Source organism: Gymnogyps californianus, unplaced genomic scaffold, assembly GCF_018139145.2.
Source record: "Gymnogyps californianus isolate 813 unplaced genomic scaffold, ASM1813914v2 HiC_scaffold_47, whole genome shotgun sequence".
In the NCBI taxonomy this organism is placed as follows: Eukaryota; Metazoa; Chordata; class Aves; order Accipitriformes; family Cathartidae; genus Gymnogyps; species Gymnogyps californianus.
The window spans coordinates 355,387-374,494 of NW_026114367.1; positions in this window are offsets into that span (position 1 = coordinate 355,387).

Sequence of the window (19,108 nt, forward strand, 5' to 3'; positions counted from 1 at the left end):
CAACCCTACTCACCTCATAGACGGAGAGATCTTGTCGAGGAAAAGCCATCCTGAGAAAGTCGTTGGCGTAATAGCGTAGCACGTCCGGGTTGCTGCCATCCGGCATCAAGACGTTCTTGATGAAGGTTTGGTAGAATCTGGCCACTTCTTCCGTTGGCTTCTCAGGCTGATCTAGAAAGGAGAGCGAAGAGAGTTATGGGCCGCTTAGCGGAAAATGGGAGCTCCTTATTAAGACTGAGGCGGATGTGTGGCTGAGTGCGAGGCCACGGGTGAAGAGGCACGATGCCTCCATCGGAAGAGGAGATATAATGCAGAGGAGATGCACAACCCAGTTCCGGGTCATTTGAGTGAGGAACACAGCCCCCACGGTTCCTCCTAAGGACGGGGATTTTTGGCAGCTTTGTTGGGTTAAAGCTCCCCCCAGAAAGTCTGATGTTACCTTTCATATGATAGACCTTCTCCCATACGTCGTCCAAGTAGGCTTTCAAAACCCAACTGAATGGGAACTGGCAGAAGAGGGAGATGTTGGGGTCTTCGGTCATTGATAACACGGAAATCTTAGCATCTGCCGCCCTTGAATTCAAACAGCGCAGAAAGAAGCATTAAATTGTGCACCAGACCGTAGGCGTCCAGAGATGGACCACCTCGGAGGAGTTCCCGACTCCCACTGACATGCGTTCTCTTTAAAGGAGTTCAGAAGCCTGGGGAGAAATTTGGTAGGGAAGTCAGGGAAAACTGGGCAAGAGCGGGGAGGGAGCCAATTTTGCTGACAGCTCAAAACAACAGGGAAGTTTTGGTGCCAGCGGTTTGACGCCCAAGACCTTCCATGGCCAGGTTATAAACTGTCTGCACCTCAGGCATGAGCTACCGTTTCACTATGAACACCAGCTTTTACTCTCCTAAGGAAAACCACCGCACTGTACATTTGCAGCCCGTCTCTTACTTCCTGGTGTATTTAATTTTTAGGAATGTTTCTTCTTGGAACATCCGGAGCCATAGTTCTGCGAGCGGAGAGCCCTCAGAGATGTGATCCAGGTTGTTGTTGGCATCCACCACGGCGAGAATTTGGGCGAAGACGTTCGCCACGAGGTCTTCCAGGTGCATCCAGAGCGCTTGCCTGAAAAAGGAGATGACACGGCTCGTCGCATCGCTTCCCTGCCTCCCGCCAAGAAACCCTCCCCTGCCCAGGGGACAGCATCGCTCTTGAAGACCCACAAGTCAACCAAAACAACCCAACCACTTCTGAAGGCGCCAAACGTGGATGCCCAGGCTTGACGCTAACCGTCCTCGTCTATCTCATGGTCAACCGATGTGGTCTGCTTCCAGACAAGCCCTTCCAAAAGAAGCTTCCTCAAAACCAACAGTGCTCTTAATTAATTTTTTTTTGCTTTTGAGACGATGACCTTTCAGCAAGCCCCTCCCTTGTTCTAGGCTGGTAAAAAAAATAAACCCACGTATTTAGACGCTTCTTGGTTGTCACGTCTCGGTCTTTAAGCAAGGCGCCTCATGCTTCACGCAGAGCAGTTTTAGGAACAGAATTACTTGCCAGTAGGAAGGTGGCCCCCAGCCAGCACTACCTGAACGAGGTGTCTTCCAGGATGAAGTCGGTAGAGAGCGCCCTGCGGAAAATCCATCCCTTCGGCTCTTGGATGGGTTTCTCTCGTTCTTGGAGGAGGTAACAAATTCTCTTCTTCAGGATGGTCAGAAAGTGGCTGGAAACTAAGCACAAAACAGCGCTGGTTAAAACCCTCCCGGTGTTCATCTCCAAGTAGGAGACTCCGTCAAAAACCTGCCAGGGGTTTTGGTTGCCGCAGTTTTCCCCTCAAAAAATCACACCACCTAATATGGGGGGTTTTATCAGTCCTGTGCAGAAATCCGCTTCCCTTGGCAAGAGAAGTCTGTCTGGGATCATCTACCAAGGTCTGCAGCGAAGTGTCCTGGTTTCGGCTAGGACAGAGTTAATTTTCGCCCTAGTAGCTGGTACAGTGCGGTGTTTTGGATTTAGTAGGAAAATAATGTTGATAACGCACTGATGGTTTTAGTTGTTGCTAAGTAGTGTTCATACTAAGGCAAGGATTTCTCAGCTTCTCGTGTCCAGCCGACGAGAAGGCTGGAGGGGCACCAGAAGCTGGGAGGGGACACAGCCAGGACAGCTGACCCAAACTGGCCAAAGAGCTATTCCATACCATATGACATCATGCCCAGTATATAAACTGGGGGAGTTGGCCGGGAGGGGCGGATTGCAGCTTGGGAAGTAACTGGGCATCGGTCAACGAGTGGTGAGCAATTGCATTGTGCACCACTTGCTCTGTATAGTTTAATTCTTTTAGTATTACTATTGTCATATTATTATTCTCATTATCATTGTTTTTCCTTCCTTTCTGTCCTATTAAACTGTCTTTATCCCAACCCACGAGGTTTTTTTCCTGATCCTCTCCCCCATCCCAGGGGTGGGGGGGCAGTGAGCGAGCGGCTGCGTGGTGCTGAGTTGCCGGCTGGGGTTAAACCACGACGGAAAGCTTCGTGGTTTAGTACAGCTGCTGATCCTGCACATGAGGGACTGTGCAGGGAGGTGAAGGAGGCCCCCACACAACCTCGCCCTCTGTCTCTTGGGTGCTTCTTTACCCACGATGGCTTTGAGGGACACCAGAACTGGCTCTTCACCTGTTTGTTGTCGTCCTCCAGCCACACAGCTTGCAACGCGCAAGGAGGAGCCACTTCTCGTTCTCTCTACTCACACGTACCGCTACTCTGAGCGTGGAAAAGCAAGTTGTGAAGGATCTTGATTCTCTCCGTTGGACGCTGGCTGTTGTCCTTCTTGTCCTCCAGCTGGATCACGGCCTTCTGGATGCTCCCTTTGATCATTGCGTCCACGTTGAGGAACTGTGGCTGGAAAAGACTGGAGGTCAGTTGGTTGCTCGACGCTACTTTGCTCTCATTTCGCCTGGGGATGCTTGTCCTGGGACATCATCTTCTCCAGAACTTAGCACAGTGGGCTCCAAGGTCTGTACCCATCTCACCATCCCAACAAACCCTGGTTAAGTCACTTCCCGGGGCGTGGAGGGCTGCTGATGTCCCTGGTAAGGGACACCGCTTTGCTGACGGTGACAAAAGGCTCCCGGTCTCGTGCCGGTCGCTCACAGCAGGGCTGGGAGACCACCACCACCCTACTTCAACCTCCCAACGTGACCCAGGAAGACCTGCAGCTATTCTTTTCTGCAACAAGGTACCAGCCTAAGCAAGGACCTTCTAAAGCGGATCCCAAAATGTCTGTTGATACCCAAGCCAGTTCTTGCACAGTGACAAGCAACTAAAATGAGGAGAAGAAAAGAAAAAAAATCATACATTTTCCTCTGGGCAAAGACCTGACTCGGTGACGCATCCCAGGGCAGCAGAATCCTCTGGAGAACCTGAAATCACAAATCAACCGCACGACTCAGCTGCCAAAAACCCCAACGAGAGATACTTCCATCCACAGGAGGTGTGGGGAGGGCCTCGACAATCAACAGGGAGAAAGAAAGCAGCACTGGGGTGGAAGCCACCCAACCTCTTGGTGTCAGCTTCTTGATGACCCGAGACCCTCAGGCTTGGGGAGCAATTGGACGGACACCTCTAAGGAAGAACACGGATGGAAGGAGCCACCCAGCGTGGGACATCGGAGGATGGGGCAGTGGGTTTCTGGAAGGGACAGCAGTGGGGAGACGGTGGGTTTATGGTGAGAGACTTCTTACCCGTTGGGAGATGCCGCAGGGAGCTGCTCGTGAAAATCTCGGCAATGGTCATTTTGGAGAGCTGGCCGAGGTTGGCCTTGAAGTTCTCTGGGGGCATCAGGTCATCCAAGTGGATGGACTTCCACTCGCCTGGAGAAGCAAGAGGATGGATCGGTCTGTCTGCTCTCTTTTGGTGCATCAGCCATTTGGAAAACCAGTGAGCTTGGCTGCTCGGATTTACCAGCCAACCAGGGCGAGAAGACAGCGAAAGGTGGAAGACCCACCACTTCACGTGTCTCCTCTGCACGTCTTCATCTTCCCTTCCCACTCTTTTCCCGACCCAAAGTAGCGAGCGTAACCTTACCGCTGTCAAAAGCCAGGTAGCTGCACCCTCCCAGGACCCGCGGGACTTTAGTGATCAGCACGACATGCAACAGATGGGGGCTGGCCGACCTCCTTCGCTCGTCTGTGATGCAGTACCTGGAAGCACCGCCAGAAAGTCAGAGCTGGTTAATTCCAGACTCGTTTGACCGATCTCTCCAAGCAACTACGGCATCTCCTCCCTCTGTGAGCCCTGCCAGGGCTTCGTCTCCCTCCCCACCAAAGGCTGCAGTCATCTGAATCTGCTTTCTTGGGTGGGTGCCACCCCAAGAAGACATTCTTTCTGGCCATTGTCAGTACAACCTGCTACAACCACAGGGGCAAATGAGACACCAGAGTCCAGAGCACGGCCCAGTTCAAGTCTGAGGGGGGGCAAAAAAAGGCCAAAAGGCAGAACAGGTTTCTGAGAAGTACATTGTGCCTGGAAGAAGGGAGAGAGGGAGGAGGAAGGAGGAGGGACAGCGAAGGAGAAGAAAGACGGAGAGCAAAGGAGAAGAAAGACGGAGAGCGAAGGAGAAGAAAGACAGAGAGCAAAGAAGAAAGACGGAGAGCGAAGGAGAAGAAAGATGGACAGCGAAGGAGAAGAAAGACGGACAGCGAAGGAGAAGAAAGACGGAGAGCGAAGGAGAAGAAAGACGGACAACAAAGGAGAAGAAAGACGGAGAGCAAAGGAGAAGAAAGACGGACAGCGAAGGAGAAGAAAGACGGACAACAAAGGAGAAGAAAGACGGACAACGAAGGAGAAGAAAGACGGACAACGAAGGAGAAGAAAGACAGAGAGCGAAGGAGAAGAAAGACGGAGAGTGAAGGAGAAGAAAGATGGAGAGCGAAGGAGAAGAAAGATGGAGAGCGAAGGAGAAGAAAGACGGAAAATGAAGGAGAAGAAAGACGGACAACGAAGGAGAAGAAGGAAGAAGGAGGAGGAGGATGGAGGAAGGATGGAGGAAGGACGGAGGAAGGCTGCTTACTTGGCACAGGCCAGGAGTCTTTTGCCGCTCTGCGGCTCATCGAAATGAAACTGAACGAGGAGCAATCTTGCTTCTTGCGGCTCTCTGAAGAAATTCCTGCAATGAAACGGCCTCTTTCGTGCTTTCTCCTAGAAAGGTCTCACCCCACCCCACCCCGAAGCACCGTCAGGAGTGGAAATCACCTGCAAGGTTGAAGAAAAGAAATATCAGAGCCCACCTGAGGTCCTGGCGGAAAGCGTGTTCGGTGTCAAACTGGCTTAAGAAGAGGCAGTGGATCGTGTCTGGGAGATGGAGCGTCTTCCTCAGCGCTTCTAAATCCTTCTGGTTTAGCAGCCTGGCATGGGTAGAAACCTGCGGTAAAAAGGGAAATCAAAACTGGTTGTCCTGCTGCCTCAAACGGGTGGGATCCTCCAGGGCATCTCCGTCGGTGCTTGGTGCTCATCTACAGGCAACTGGAAGGTGCCGTGAGCATCTCAGCCTGAGCCAGAGCTGAGCAGATCCCGTCTGCCTCCCGAGGAAGGGCAGAGCCTACCCTGGCTGCAGATGACCGCGGAGGCAAAGCGGGCGGACATAAGCCCGTCATTGTCCTGGCCTAACCAAGACCATGGGGCCACCACGCTCACTTGGAAAACAAACAGCACCCTTGGGTGCTTTACAGCCAAGCACGAGTACCTGCAGGCACAGCCCGGTGGCGCTCCCTTTCTTCTGCTGTTGGTTCAGCGTCTCACGCAAGAGGCCGGCCAGGCTGTTGTGCTTCTGCTCGACGAAATACAGGTCCTGGATCTGCTTAGCGTCCTCCAGAGCAGAGTACTTAAGGCGTAGGATGGAGTCAGGAGTGGCGCTCTCCACCAGTTTGCTTATGGCAGAGGAGAGGACCAGCTCTCCGTAGCGTTCGTAGCCTTCGCAGTGGATGTGCTGGGAGCTCTCCAGCACGATGGTGGCGGACGTGTCGTCGCTGAAGCCGATGAAGACGTCGTGTTCCTTGGGAGCGAGCGTGTGGGACCAGACCCCGAACAAATCGGGGTTCTCCATGTAGACAAACTGACTGGCCCATCTCTCCAGGTCCCGCTTCAGGTCTTGCTGTTGCCAGTTGAGGATGGTGTTCATGTCCAAGCAATGCTTCTCCAGTCGGCTCAGCAGCGGGGTGGGGAACTGCGTGTAGACCACTTTCTTCTCCTCTATAACAATCAGCCGGAATTCCTCCTTCACGCGGCTCTTCACCCTATGAGTGCCGAGGCCCAGGTCAACGTAGTAATTGTCCCCCAGGCTGACGAAGCATTGATTGAGGGTATCGTAAAGGCTCTCATAAAGGTTCTGTATGTTGAGGAGGACGACGGGCCTGCCTATCTCCATGCAAATTTTCACCCTGTTCACAGAGCGGCACACTTGGGAATAATCCTGGTCCCGTGGGAAACCGGAGCCAAATATAATGTCACAGTTGCCGGTGTCTATAAGCCGCGTCATCTGGATGATCTGAAAGGCGGCGTTGTTGGTCGTCAGCAACAGGAGGTAACGAGACATGAATCCCGCTCGCCGTTTGTCCATGTTTTCCTCCAGCAGACGGATGCAGCTGGTTTCCATCGCGGAGGTAAGACGTACCTCGCTGGTGCAGTTACGGAAGATTTCCAGAGGATCGATATCTCTGGAGCCTCCAAAGTTTCTCTGAATGGCCTTTACGAGGAGCTCCTCTTGAGAACTGCGCTTCATGTCCTGCGTGTAGGACACAATCATTTTGATCAAGCTGTAGAAGTCGCGAAGCCCGAAGAACTCCGTTTTCTGCTTTTTCAGCACGTTGCAGTAGAAGTTCGCCAGAATGGGGAACAAATGCTCGATTCTTTCAAGGTGAGGTTGGTCAGCACAGATGCCTTTGGCCGTCTTCACCAGCTCTTCCTTGCTAGGTTCAGTCCGAAAGACGAGGAGGCCCCTGTTCATTTTGGCAGGGTCCAAGGCCCAGTTGGAGATGCCCACAAAGCCAACTTTCTTGTAAGCCTCCGGATTCTCGTCGTCAACGCACCCGTCTTCCAGAAGAGGATGCAACGTCTTCAACGGCATATCGGGTGAGTCTTCCGCAAGACCGATCTCATCCAGCAGGACCACGGACGCAAACTCCTTCAGGTTCTTGCCCTTCTGGAACTGAGCGCATTGTCGGAAAGTGGAGATGATGCCTTCTGGTTTCGAATGGGGGCTGCACTGGAAGGAGACCAGCTGGACCTCTTTGCATCTTTTGAACAACGGGCTTCTGGACAACGTGCCTTCCATGGCATCTACAGCGATGGTTTTGGAGAGAGATTTGGAACTTCCCGGCTTCCCAACCAGAAAGAGCGGCACCCGGAGGTCCATGCAGACAACCATCATGAAGATGTTCTCCCTCAGGGCGTTGTTGCAGGCTGTCGCCTTAGGAATCGAGAGGTTATCGAGAAAAACCTCTTGGCACAACTCAATCTCTTGCCGTAGCCGGGACGCGGGGATCGAGAAGCATTTTGCAACCTCCTCCAGGTACTCTTGGCGGCTCTCCAGGGACACGTAATAGCAGACCCCTACCGAAAGGAGCAAAGCCCTCTGCGCGTCGTTTAAGGTTGGCTCCTCTTCCTCCTCACGCCGCCTCTTCTTATCGATCTCGGGGAAAAGCAGGTCTCTTAAGTCATAAAACCAGAGCACTATTTTCATGCAGCGGTCTATATCGCGGAGGCTGGCGACTCTGCATTCGTCCTTCCTCTCTCTCAGGAACTTCTGGGAGACTGAAATGACGTCGGTGAAGACGTCCAGGTTTCCCGCGGGGATCTCCGTCTCCACGATGGACTTCACAATCTCCCTGATGTACAGGCTTTGCGTCTTCTCATTCAGCTCCCCAAAATCCCAGACGAGAGGCAACAAACTGGGAGGAAGGGGCTGCACCCGATACACCAACTGCCGCAAAGGAATGTAACCCAGCTTCTCCGGGGTGTCTTCACTCCGGACTCGGTATCCCAAGCCAGCTTTCTCCAGTTTCTCAATGGTGTCCTTGGTGTGTCTTTTGTAAGGGTTGCAAGCGGCCACCACTTTTAAGCGGTCGGTGGGAATCCGCTTCCCGTTGACGCTGTGGTCACACAGCACCTCTTTGATCGCAAAGATGGCCTCTGAGGTGTTGGCTTCGTCGAAGAAGAGCACCGTGTCCATGTCGTGCTCTTCTTCGTTGGCGCGCGCCAGCTCCGTGGCCTGCCTCACCTTCTCCTGGATGGTCTTGGAGGTGGTGCCGCCGTGAACGCGCACCACCATCATATTCTGAACTTGCCGGCCTGCCCTTTGCAGGTTGCACATGAACTGCACCAGCTTCGTCTTCCCGCAACCTGTTTCACCCATGATGATGACAGGGATGCCACACTGGAACCGCAGATGAATAGCCAACATCTTCATGGTGTTGTCCAGAGTCAACTGGTACGAAGTATCTGGATCCTCCTGGCATTTCACACCAAAGACTCTGCAGAGGGCCTCCAACTGCTCGGTTCTGGATAAGGTTTCAAATTTCTTATTGAACGGAACGTTTTGGAGTGCCAAGGTTGTGTATAAATTCCTGCTTATAACCGCCGTCTCCAAAACGGCCTGGGAATAAGCATCAATAGCGTCGAAGTTCTTGTTGATATGGAAACCCAAAAACTCCATGGAATCGTCCTCAGCGTGGAAGACTATATACGGGTGAGACTCCTGCTCCCACTTGCGTCTCAGCTGGTACTCTCTCAAAACACTGTCCATCTCCTTCCACTCCTTGCTCGGCACGCTTTCATCGGACATGTTGAGGGAAGGCATGGCAAAGTCCTTGGACATGGCGATCATGAACTTGATGACAAATGTTTTGAAGCCGTAGAACTCCCCTCCGACCGCCGGACTGAAGAAGACAGATTTCTCACACTTTCTTAGCTGGAAGTCCAAGAAGTGTGTGAAGTTGCTGAGCTCGGTCCAGGAGGGGTTGCTTCTCCCACAGAACTCCATCAAGCACGCCAGGCATTCTTCCTCTGTCCCTTCCGTCCTTCCAGGGACAAAAGTGAACTGGTCAAGGTTTTCCTTTCGTTTGTATCTGCTGAGGTATTGGTAGGACCTTTGGAAAACGTCGCTGTTTAACTTGTCCCGGTCAAACTGTTCGTCCTTCAATTCCGCAGGGGGGACAGAGCTGGGATCTCCCAGCAAGTCGAGCACCCGCAGCGGCGATACACACTCCACGGTAGGAAAAAGATCCAGGAATTTCTCTTCCATTTCAACGGACATCTAAAAACAAGAGGACACAAACCAAGATGAGGACCATTCTCCAACCTCCCACATTTGCCTGCATCACCAAAACCCTGGGTTTTTTTATTCCCCCCTGGTCACAAATGGTTCGGCAAGCTGGGAAAAAAATGTAGAAATGCCAAGATTTCTCCAAAGCCTTCATGTGGATTGAAATCCCTATAACCATTAAGGCCTGTCTTGCCCGGCGTCCTGTCTTGGGTCGGGTGATCTTGTTACCTTCTCCTACGCTTCTCCTGTTCCACTAAATCCTTTTGGAGATGGAGGGACCTGAACTCAGTCAATATTCAAGGTATGGTGAGGAACCACAGGTGGATGATCAACCACTAGCAAATCTGGGTCGCATTTCACACCTTCAGTAACTCTAAAGCACGGCTCAGCTGCAAATTGGCTTTAAAAACACGCGTGAGGTTCAAGTTACAGCAAAATTGGGCTGAAAAAAGCTCCCTTTTTCCTCCACAACTCACTGCAGGGCCCGATATTTCACTTTGAGTAGAGACGTGTTTGACCTGGTTGCTTCTGTGTAGGTGAGACATCGCCCCGCTGGAGAGACAGGCTCGAAATCGCGCATCGCTCCGGTGCACACGTCAGAGTTTAGCAGGTTTACTCCTGCTCAGCCTTAACGGTTCCTCCAGCCCGAGCGCAGACCCCCAAATATACCTCTTGCTTCCTCGTACTGCTGACGCCTTTCCCTTTTGCCAGGTACTCAATCAAGTAAAGATGAGAGGGTTTGCACTTCCAGACCAAACCATCGGGACTCTGGATGTGCCGCAGGATGCACAGGTCAATCAGCAGCTGGTAGAGCCCCTTCGATACCTGGCAGGGAGGAAAAAAAAACCCACAAAACGAATTAAAATTGATGCAGAAGTCTGCCAAAACACGCTTGCTGCTCTGATGGGGCTGGATTGGAGTTTCCGCCTCCTTCTCTCCCTCCCCGCGTGTAGGGTCTTCTGTGTTTCACCACCTCTTCTTGTCCGCTTTAAGGTCCAGGCACTCACCACTGGAGACACATCGATGTGGAAGATGCTGGGCTGAATTTCGGATGAGGATTCCTGGATGGAGAAGAGCTCCTTGACAAAGAACTGGAAATCGATGTCCGACTCCATCAGCCTAATGGTTTTATGAAGCGGTAGCGTGCCACCCAGCTGGGCACGGACCTTTCCGATGGTATTGTCCACAAAGAGAGACTTCCCTACGGAGTGGAAGAGACCATTGTGAATCAATCTACCCTTCGACGCTTGCAGGCGACCCAAAACAAGGAAACCTCTCCCCAAAACAAGGAAACCTCTCCCCAAAAGCCCCATGTGCCCCTTGCCTCCTTGGTTTGAGGCGCAACTCAGAATACAACTCCCCAAAAACTTACCCATTCCCGCTCGCTCCGAAAAGACGAACTTCACGTTCTGCTGATAGGGCTCGTCAAAGGCTTGAGCGACGGGGGCCGTCCCGCTCGGCACTTTGAGATGCATCTTCAGGTAGGTTTGGATTTCTGTCTTGGAATAGCATGGGAAAGTCACCTTGTAGGCATCGAAAGCCGTGATAACGTAGGAGTTGTGAGCTTTGGCACTGCAGAAGATGATGAATCTGTAGTTGGGGATGCTGGAAGATTGCACCAGGCGGAAGAAGTGGGACTCGAGTTGTTTGGAAACTTTATAAACTAATTTATCAGCACCCAGCAAACAGTAGATCTTCTGGTCTTGGGAACCCGGGGAAAGAGCTCTCCTGACAAGCAGCTCCACCTCCTCCTCCTCCGTGTCGGGTGTGCACACCAGGACCTCGTCGTACGACGGGAGAGGTGCCGTCTCGGTGTGTCGGTAGACGAATAACATGTTGGGTAACATTTCCTCTTCCTTACACATGACGAGAAGCGGTTTGCCCGCTTCAAAGCCTACGGGTAAACTTCTCTCAACACGCGTGCTTTCCAGAGCAGCCAAGCGCTTCAGCGTCTCCCCAAAAACATCCAAGCCTATGTATTTATCGGACACCAGGCCAGCGAATTTCTTGCAGTAGGCATCCCAGAGCAAATTCACCTTGTCGTAAATAGACGGCAAACTCTCAAAGGAGGCGGCCAACTCATCGTGCGCCAGGGTGCTGAAGGAAACCTGGTCAACATCTCTGTTCTTGGTCTTAAATTTCCGCCTGTTCTGCAGGAAGGTTTCTCTCGTCTCCTCATACAACTTGCTGAGCTCTTCAACCAACTCCCTGTCGTCGCCCTGCTCGAAGGCGAAATCCATGAGCATCTGCTCCGTGATGGGTGGGTTGGCCAGGCAGCTCTGCAAGGCCGCCTTTGCCACCGACTCATCGTAGCCCGATTCGGCCAAGCTTTTGATGAACTGGGGAAAGCGAATGATGTAGTCGTGCCAGGTAACCGATTCTTCGCCTCCTGCCGATGTATTCACGGAGTCCAGAGGGGTCATCAGCGCATCCCCCAAGGCCTTTTTGAGATCTTCTGCTTTGATGTCATGCTTGATGACGGAAAGCATGATGAGCACCTGCGGTTCTACGATGCCTTTCTGGACTCTGGCCAGCTGGCTGCATAAATAGAAGAGCTGGTGCGCCGTGAAGAGGTTGAGATGATAGTAGGTGTCCCTTTGAGTCTCCAGGTACTTCTTCCACTCTGCCAGGCAATGCTCCATCGCTTTCGAGAGGCTGCCCAGCTCCTCCAGGAGGGGTCTTGTGCTCTGAACAAGGATCCCAGCAATTCCAAACTCCGTGTAGACTTTCACACGTTGCTGGGGGTTGCAGTAGATGTCAGCCTTCCAGTCGATGAAGAGGATGTTGCCAATGCTGAGAAGCTCCAGGTACAACTTCCCAACCGTTTCAACTCTTTCCAATATCTGCAACACGCCAAAGACACAAGAGGGAAATGGATCAGGTACTGCAGCGTGTTCTCAGCAGCTTCCAAACACCGCTCGGGTCACGCTTTCCTCTAGAGATCTGCACATTTGTAGGCTCCCCAGTACAAGAGAGACACGGACATACTGGGGAGGGAAGGTGATGAAGGGACTGGAGCATCTGGCTGCATGGCTGGTGCCGTACTCAAGGTTTGGGCTTCTACAATCATGGATCTACCCTTGAGAAGCCGGGTCTATCCTTGAGAAGCCAGGTCTGTCCTTGAGAAGCCGGGTCTACCCTTGAGAAGCCGCGTCTACCCTTAAGAAGCCGGGTCTATCCTTGAGAAGCCGGGTCTACCCTTGAGAAGCCAGGTCTACCCTTGAGAAGCCGGGTCTACCCTTGAGAAGCCGGGTCTATCCTTGAGAAGCTGGGTCTACCCTTGAGAAGCCGGGTCTATCCTTGAGAAGCCGGGTCTACCCTTGAGAAGCCAGGTCTATCCTTGAGAAGCCGGGTCTACCCTTGAGAAGCCGGGTCTACCCTTGAGAAGCCGGGCCTGTTGGGAGCTGATGGGATTCACCTGACCAACTGGGACAAGTGGGTCTTCACCAACAAGCTGGCCAGACCTCTACGGAGAGCTTTAGGCTAGATTTAAGGAAGGAGATGGCGTTTTGAGTGACAGAGAAGAGCCAGGGGCTGCTGGTGTATTAGGAACCAACGGAGAAACACCTGTGAAATGTCTCAAGGGAATTAGGGCGTGTTCCTCTAAAAAGGACAAGTTGGGAGCTTTTGGGTGAAAATTAGCAGCCAAGCCAAGAAAGGAAACCTCGTGGGTGGTTTCTAGAGGAAGCCGGATCAAGAGGAGCCTGTTGATGAAGCCTTCGTACTTCAGCTACGGGAAGCATCACGCTCACAGGCTCTGATCCTGCTGGGGGACTTCAATCCCCCTGCTATCTGCTGGAAAAGCGTCACAGCAAGATGTAAGCAGTCCAGGAGACTCTTGGAGAGATTCGAGGATAATTCCTTAATCCGGGTAATAAACAGCCCGGCCAGAAGAGATGCGTTACTAGACCTGTCGCTCACCAACACGGATGAACTAATTAGGGACGTCAAGTTGGTGGCAGCCTGGGCTGCCGTGATCACGCCCTGGTGGGATTCGCAGTCTTGAGGGATACGGGCCGGGAGAAGAGCAGAGTCAGGACGCTGAAGTTTAGGAGAGCAAACTTTCAGTTGTTTAAATAATTAGCGGATGGGCTCCCCTGGGAAACTGCCCTCGGGGATAAAGGAGCCGAAACAGAGCTGGCAGCTCTTTCAGGACGTTTCTTTTAGAGCGCCAGAGCTCTTGAGCGCCACGTGTAAGAAATCGGGCAAGGAAGGCGGGAGGCCAGCGTGGCTCAGTTAGGACCTCCTGGTCAAGCTACAGTGTAAGAAGGAACTGCACAGGCAGTGGAAGCAGGGACATGTATCCTGGGAAGAATATAGGGACACTGCCCGGATGTGTAGGGATGGGATCAGGGAAGCTGAGGCATAATTGGAGCTGAGTTTGGCAAGGGATGCGAAGAATAATGAGAAGGACATCTACAGGTACGTTGGACAGAGAAGGAAGATAAAAGAAAATGTACCCCTCTGGTAAATCAGACAGGAGAAGACCGAGATACTCAATTTTTCGCCTCAGTTTTCCATGGTTATCTCGATTCCCACATCTCTCAAGCCCCTGAACCTCATGGCAGAGACTGGGGGAATGAAGTCCCTCCCATTGTAGGAGATCAGGTACGAGACCACTGGAAGAACCTGAAGGTACTTAAGTCCATGGGACTCTACTGCGCTCTGGTGAGACCCCACCCGGGGCTTTGCGTCCAACTCTGGGGTCCCTACCGCAAGGATATGAGCCGGCAGTGTGCCCAGGTGGCCAATTGCAGCCGATAGCATCCTGGCTTGTGTCAGAAATAGTGTGGCCAGCAGGACTGGGGAAGTGATCGTCCTCCTGTACTCGGCACTGGTGAGGCCGCACCTCGAATACTGTGTGCAGTTTTGGGCCTCTCACTAGAAGAAAGACCCTGAGGTGCTGGAGCGCTTCCAAAGAAGAGCAATGAAGCTGGTGAAGGATCTGGAGAACAAGTCTTATGAGGAGCAGCTGAGGGAACTGGGGTTGTTTAGTGTGGAGAAAAGGAGGCTCAGGGGAGACCTTATTGTTCTCTACAACTACCTGAAAGGAGGCTGTAGTGAGGTGGGGATCGGTCTCCTTTCCCAAGGAGCAAGTGGTAGGACGAGAGGCAAACGGCCTCAAGTTGCACCAGAGGAGGTTTAGATCGGATGTTAGGAAAGATTCCTTCACGGAAAGGGTTCTCAAGCATTGGAACAGGCTGCCCAGGGAAGTGGTTGAGTCACCATCCCTGGAGGTATGTACAAGACGTGTAGATGTGGCACTCAGGGACATGGTTTAGTGGTGGACCTGGCAGTGTTAGGTTTACGGTTGGACTCCATGATCTTAAAGGTCTTTTCCAACCGAAATGCTTCGATGATTCTAAGAAAGACACGGAGCTGTTCGAGCGGGTCCAGAGGAGGGACACAAGAATGGTCAGAGGGCTGGAACGCCTCTGCTGTGAAGAAAGGCTGAGAGAGTTGGGATTGCTCAGTGAGCTCTGGGGCGACGTTCTTGTCGCCGCTCAATACATAAAGAGGGCTTGTAAGAAAGATGGAGAGAGACCTTTTACCGAGGCCTGTAGTGACAGGACAAGGGACAATGGTTTTAAACTGAAAGAGGGTGGATTTAGATCGGATGTGAGGAAGAAACGTTGTACAATGAGGGTGGTGGGACACAGGAACAGGTTGCCCAGGGAATTTGTGGATGCCCCAACATCGGAAGTGTTCAAGGTCAGGTCGGACGGGGCTTTGAGCAACCTGATCTAGTGAAAGATGTCCCTGTCCGTGGCAGGGGGGATGGAACTGGATGGTCTTCAAAAGTCCTTTCCAAGCCAAACCATTCTATGAGTCCCTCCATAGTGAAGCATGAAAGGTCTGGGAAGGGCTGTTGGGCACCACGAGTGAGGAACGCTGCTTAGGGAAGCAAATCCCACTCCCGCAGCTTGGGAAGTGGGCGTCATCCTAGAGGAACACCTCTGCTCGCGAAAGGCCAGAACTGCAGGTCACGGATGAATCTCCCGGAAATAATTCCAGCAAAATCCCAAGCCCAACGGCCGCCATTTTTCAGGCGGATGTTGGTGCTGCGCTGTCGCTTACCTCTAAGAAACGGTTTGCCTCCTCTCTGCCCTGCTCGACCTTGGTGGCGATCAACATAAGCTTGTTCTGGAGCTCCGTGAGCTGAGACAAACTGTATTTCTTGGCCTTCTGGTCTGCCGGAGATGTGCTCTCCTCGTCGTCATTCAGCAGTTGCAACGAGACGCAGTCCTCAAGCGTAGCCTGGAAAGCAGAGAAGACAACCGACGTCACCACATGGCCTTTTACATAGCTTTGAGTTGAAATGCTGCACCTCGGGACTCTACATCTCTTGTACCACTTCCTTTGGAGGAAAGAAAAGCCCGTTTCCCACTAAAAATACTCAAGGTTTACCAGAAAATTGGTAGTACTGGTTGCAAACCCAACTGGAGATCTATTGGCAACCTGGCATGCTCATCGGAAGTTGATTTCAAGAAAGATCTTTTCTCCCAATAGCATTAAAAAACACAACTGGACAAGAAAGAGTCTTGGAGACCCTTCACCTTGAATTTCGGAGGTGCCGAGATGGTAAAAATCCCGTTTCTGTTGATGCTTCTGGCTTGAGAGATCGAAGAACGCTCCACAGAGCCGTGAGAGTCATGAACCATCTGTATCCACTCTCTGTTGTCACAGGAATCTTTCTGCAAAAGGAGAACCAAAGGGAAACCCAGTAACCAGCTGGAAGGACGCTGAGCACCTCTCCCTCACCCCAAAGTTGATGCGGGTGGGGTTTCTGTGACCTTTTCTTCTGAGGATGGGGGTTTCCCATGGCTACTGAGGAGACCCAGCCCCAGGGTTGGACCTATCCCAACACCCCAGAGCATTGGTGTGGGTGAAGCTCTTGTTCTCCGCCCTGGTTTTGGTGGGGAGCAGAGCGTGAGGCTCAGTGACAGCCTGGGGCACAAACACGAGGGATTCTGTTAACCAGAAGCTTTTCTATCAAATTCTGAAACGGGTTCTGGAGTCTTCCAACCTTGGAGACACTCAAAACCCAATCGGACGTGGCCGTGAGCTACCTGCCCTGCCTGACCCCATTTTAAGCAGGGGATTTAGACCAGACGATCTCCAGAGGTCCCTTCCGACCTCAACTATTCTGTGATCCTAAATTGTCGACTCCGGAACTCGTTTCCTCTTATTTACAAGGTCTACGGGGTCTCCTCCGGTTGCCCACACACGTGTCTAAGGTCATTTGAGATGTTCCACCAGGTTTCTCTCCGAAAAAGAGCACAGCCTCTGGCCGGGTCCTGCCAGGCCCACACGGATGTCCTGGGGAAACCATCTTAAATGGCATCAGGCACCTACACGTGAGCAACTCGGCCTCAGGGCAAGCGTCCGAGTGACTTTTGGACACGGGACTTGAAGACTCACCAGCTTCTTGGGAAGCTTACTGTCTTTCGCGATGGCTTCTCTGATGAAAGACAGAGCCGCAGAGAACTGGTCAAACCCAGCTGTGGGACTCAGGTCTAATACGATGGGGGCAGAAGCAGCCATGGCATCGCGGAAGAACCTCACTCTGTCGATATCCATGTCGTTTTCACCCGCAGAAATCGATGCCAGCTCCACAAATACAGGGATTTCCGTCTTGTCTGGGGGAAAAAAACAAAAAAAAGAAAGAAAAAAGAAAAATAAGAGAGGCGGTTGAGGAATTTCTCTGCTCCGATTCACCCAACACTGTGTTGGATGCGGGGACAGACAGGGACTAAGTGCCGTGTCTCCTTCTGTCACCGTATCTGACGACTTCCTTCCTTCCAGCCCACCTTTTATTATGGTCTTGATCCAGGAGGTAAAACCTTTCCTTGCACATTCCAGAAGTTGCCTCAAAAAGTCCAAGACTCCCTGGGGAATGTCACTCAAACTTTTTTGTACATTCATTAAGTCTTCGGTCATAAAATCGAGTCGCTTATTCTTGAATTCCTGCTCTTCCTGGACAAAAAAAAAAAAAAACAAACAAAAACCCAATTATGTGTCTGTCGGGAAGAGAAGGAAAGAAGCTCGGTTCTACCTCCTCCTCCCCAAACAAGATGAGATCTTGGCCTCAAACCCAAGTCTGCTCTTGATTTCATCCCTGCAGGCCTCCGCGATGAACAGGAAGAGGCAGCTGGAGGTAATTCCTTCAGCCTATCGCTCAAGTTTAACTGAGGAGGGAGGAATGACACCCGATAGGATTTCATTATAAGCTACCGCATGGACCTGTCTACGTGGATTTTCCCAAGAGCAACCAACACAGATGCCCACGCCGCTCCTACGTACGTATTTCGTCAGGTCGCTGAGAATCTGGAAATCGCCCTCCAGCCGAAGCATCTGTCTCAGAGCATCGATCATCTTGGCAGTGTTCACCACTTTCGAGAGGGTCAGGTAGTTTTCAATCCTCTCCACCGCACCCGCGATCCAGCAAGCCCTTCCACCCTTCGGCCCTTCGCTCTCCTCCATGATTTTAAACTCCTCCAGGAGCTGATCCTTATCTCCCAGCAGCTTCTCGAACTGGCTCTGCACGGCCCCGAGGGTGATGGAGAAGTCTTTGAGGGACCGGTAGGTTTTCTGAAAGTCAGCGATGGCTGGCTGATAAATTTTTTCTTGAACATCTTCGACGGAGAAAACTTGATCTTCAGGGATTGTGGCTTTGGTTTGCTCGGCTCTCATCTTCCACAGCCGATGGAAACATTGGCTTTTCTCCACGACGTAAAGTTTTTGCATCATGTCGCTATAATCGGCGAGGACGTGCGATTCCGTTTCGCTCTTGCCGTCGATGGAGAACTTCTTCACTGACATCTGATCCTTAAAACTCTCGTTGTCCATGATGCTTTTCTCCACGGTACTTCGATCCACTAAACCGTGCAGGAATAACAAAGAAGGAACTCACGTCATGCGTCTCTCCGCCAACAAAGACGAGCCCTGAAGTCAACAGGTTCCCTGATGGCGTTTCCCTCCCACCCACTGTGAGACTCTATATTTCAGGAGACATCTCCCCACTCAACAACCGCAGAAGAAGCTCCATTAACCCCACCGATACCTTTTATCATGTCCTCTATGCCACGGCACAGGCGGAGAAAGGAGCATCTTTGCTTCTTCTGCTCTTCCAGTTGCTCAAACTCCTGCTTCCTGACCTCCAGCACTGCTGTTATACACTTGGAGAAAGAGGAATCTGGAAGAAAAAAAGACCCAGACAGGAAGGAGAACGATGAAGGAGAACCCCTTGGAAAGGGAAGAGCTGCAGGGAACGTAACGCCTGCCACCAGAAAAAAAAAAAGATGAGTGTTTCCGTTTGCAGAAAGCCTGCAGCTCCTGCCCAAAGCAGCGCTGCTGCCAAAACCACCAAAAAGAGCGATAAAGTTTATTCTCGGAGCAGAATTTGGAGGATTTGCCCCCCAAAACACCAAAAAGAGGGACAAAGCTTATTCTCAGAGCAGAATTTGGAGGATTTGCCCCCAAAACCACCAAAAATAGCAATAAAGTTTATTCTCGGAGCAGAATTTGGAGGACTTGCCCCCAAAAACACCAAAAAGATCAATAAAGTTTATTCTCGGAGCAGAATTTGGAGGACTTGCCCCCCAAAACACTAAAAAGATCCATAAAGTTTATTCCCGGAGCAGAATTTGGAGGATTTGCCCCCAAAAAACACCAAAAATATTTATAAAGTTTCTTCTCGGAGCAGAATTTGGAGGATTTGCCCCCAAAACCACCAAAAATAGCAATAAAGTTTATTCTCGGAGCAGAATTTGGAGGATTTGCCTCCAAAAACACCAAAGA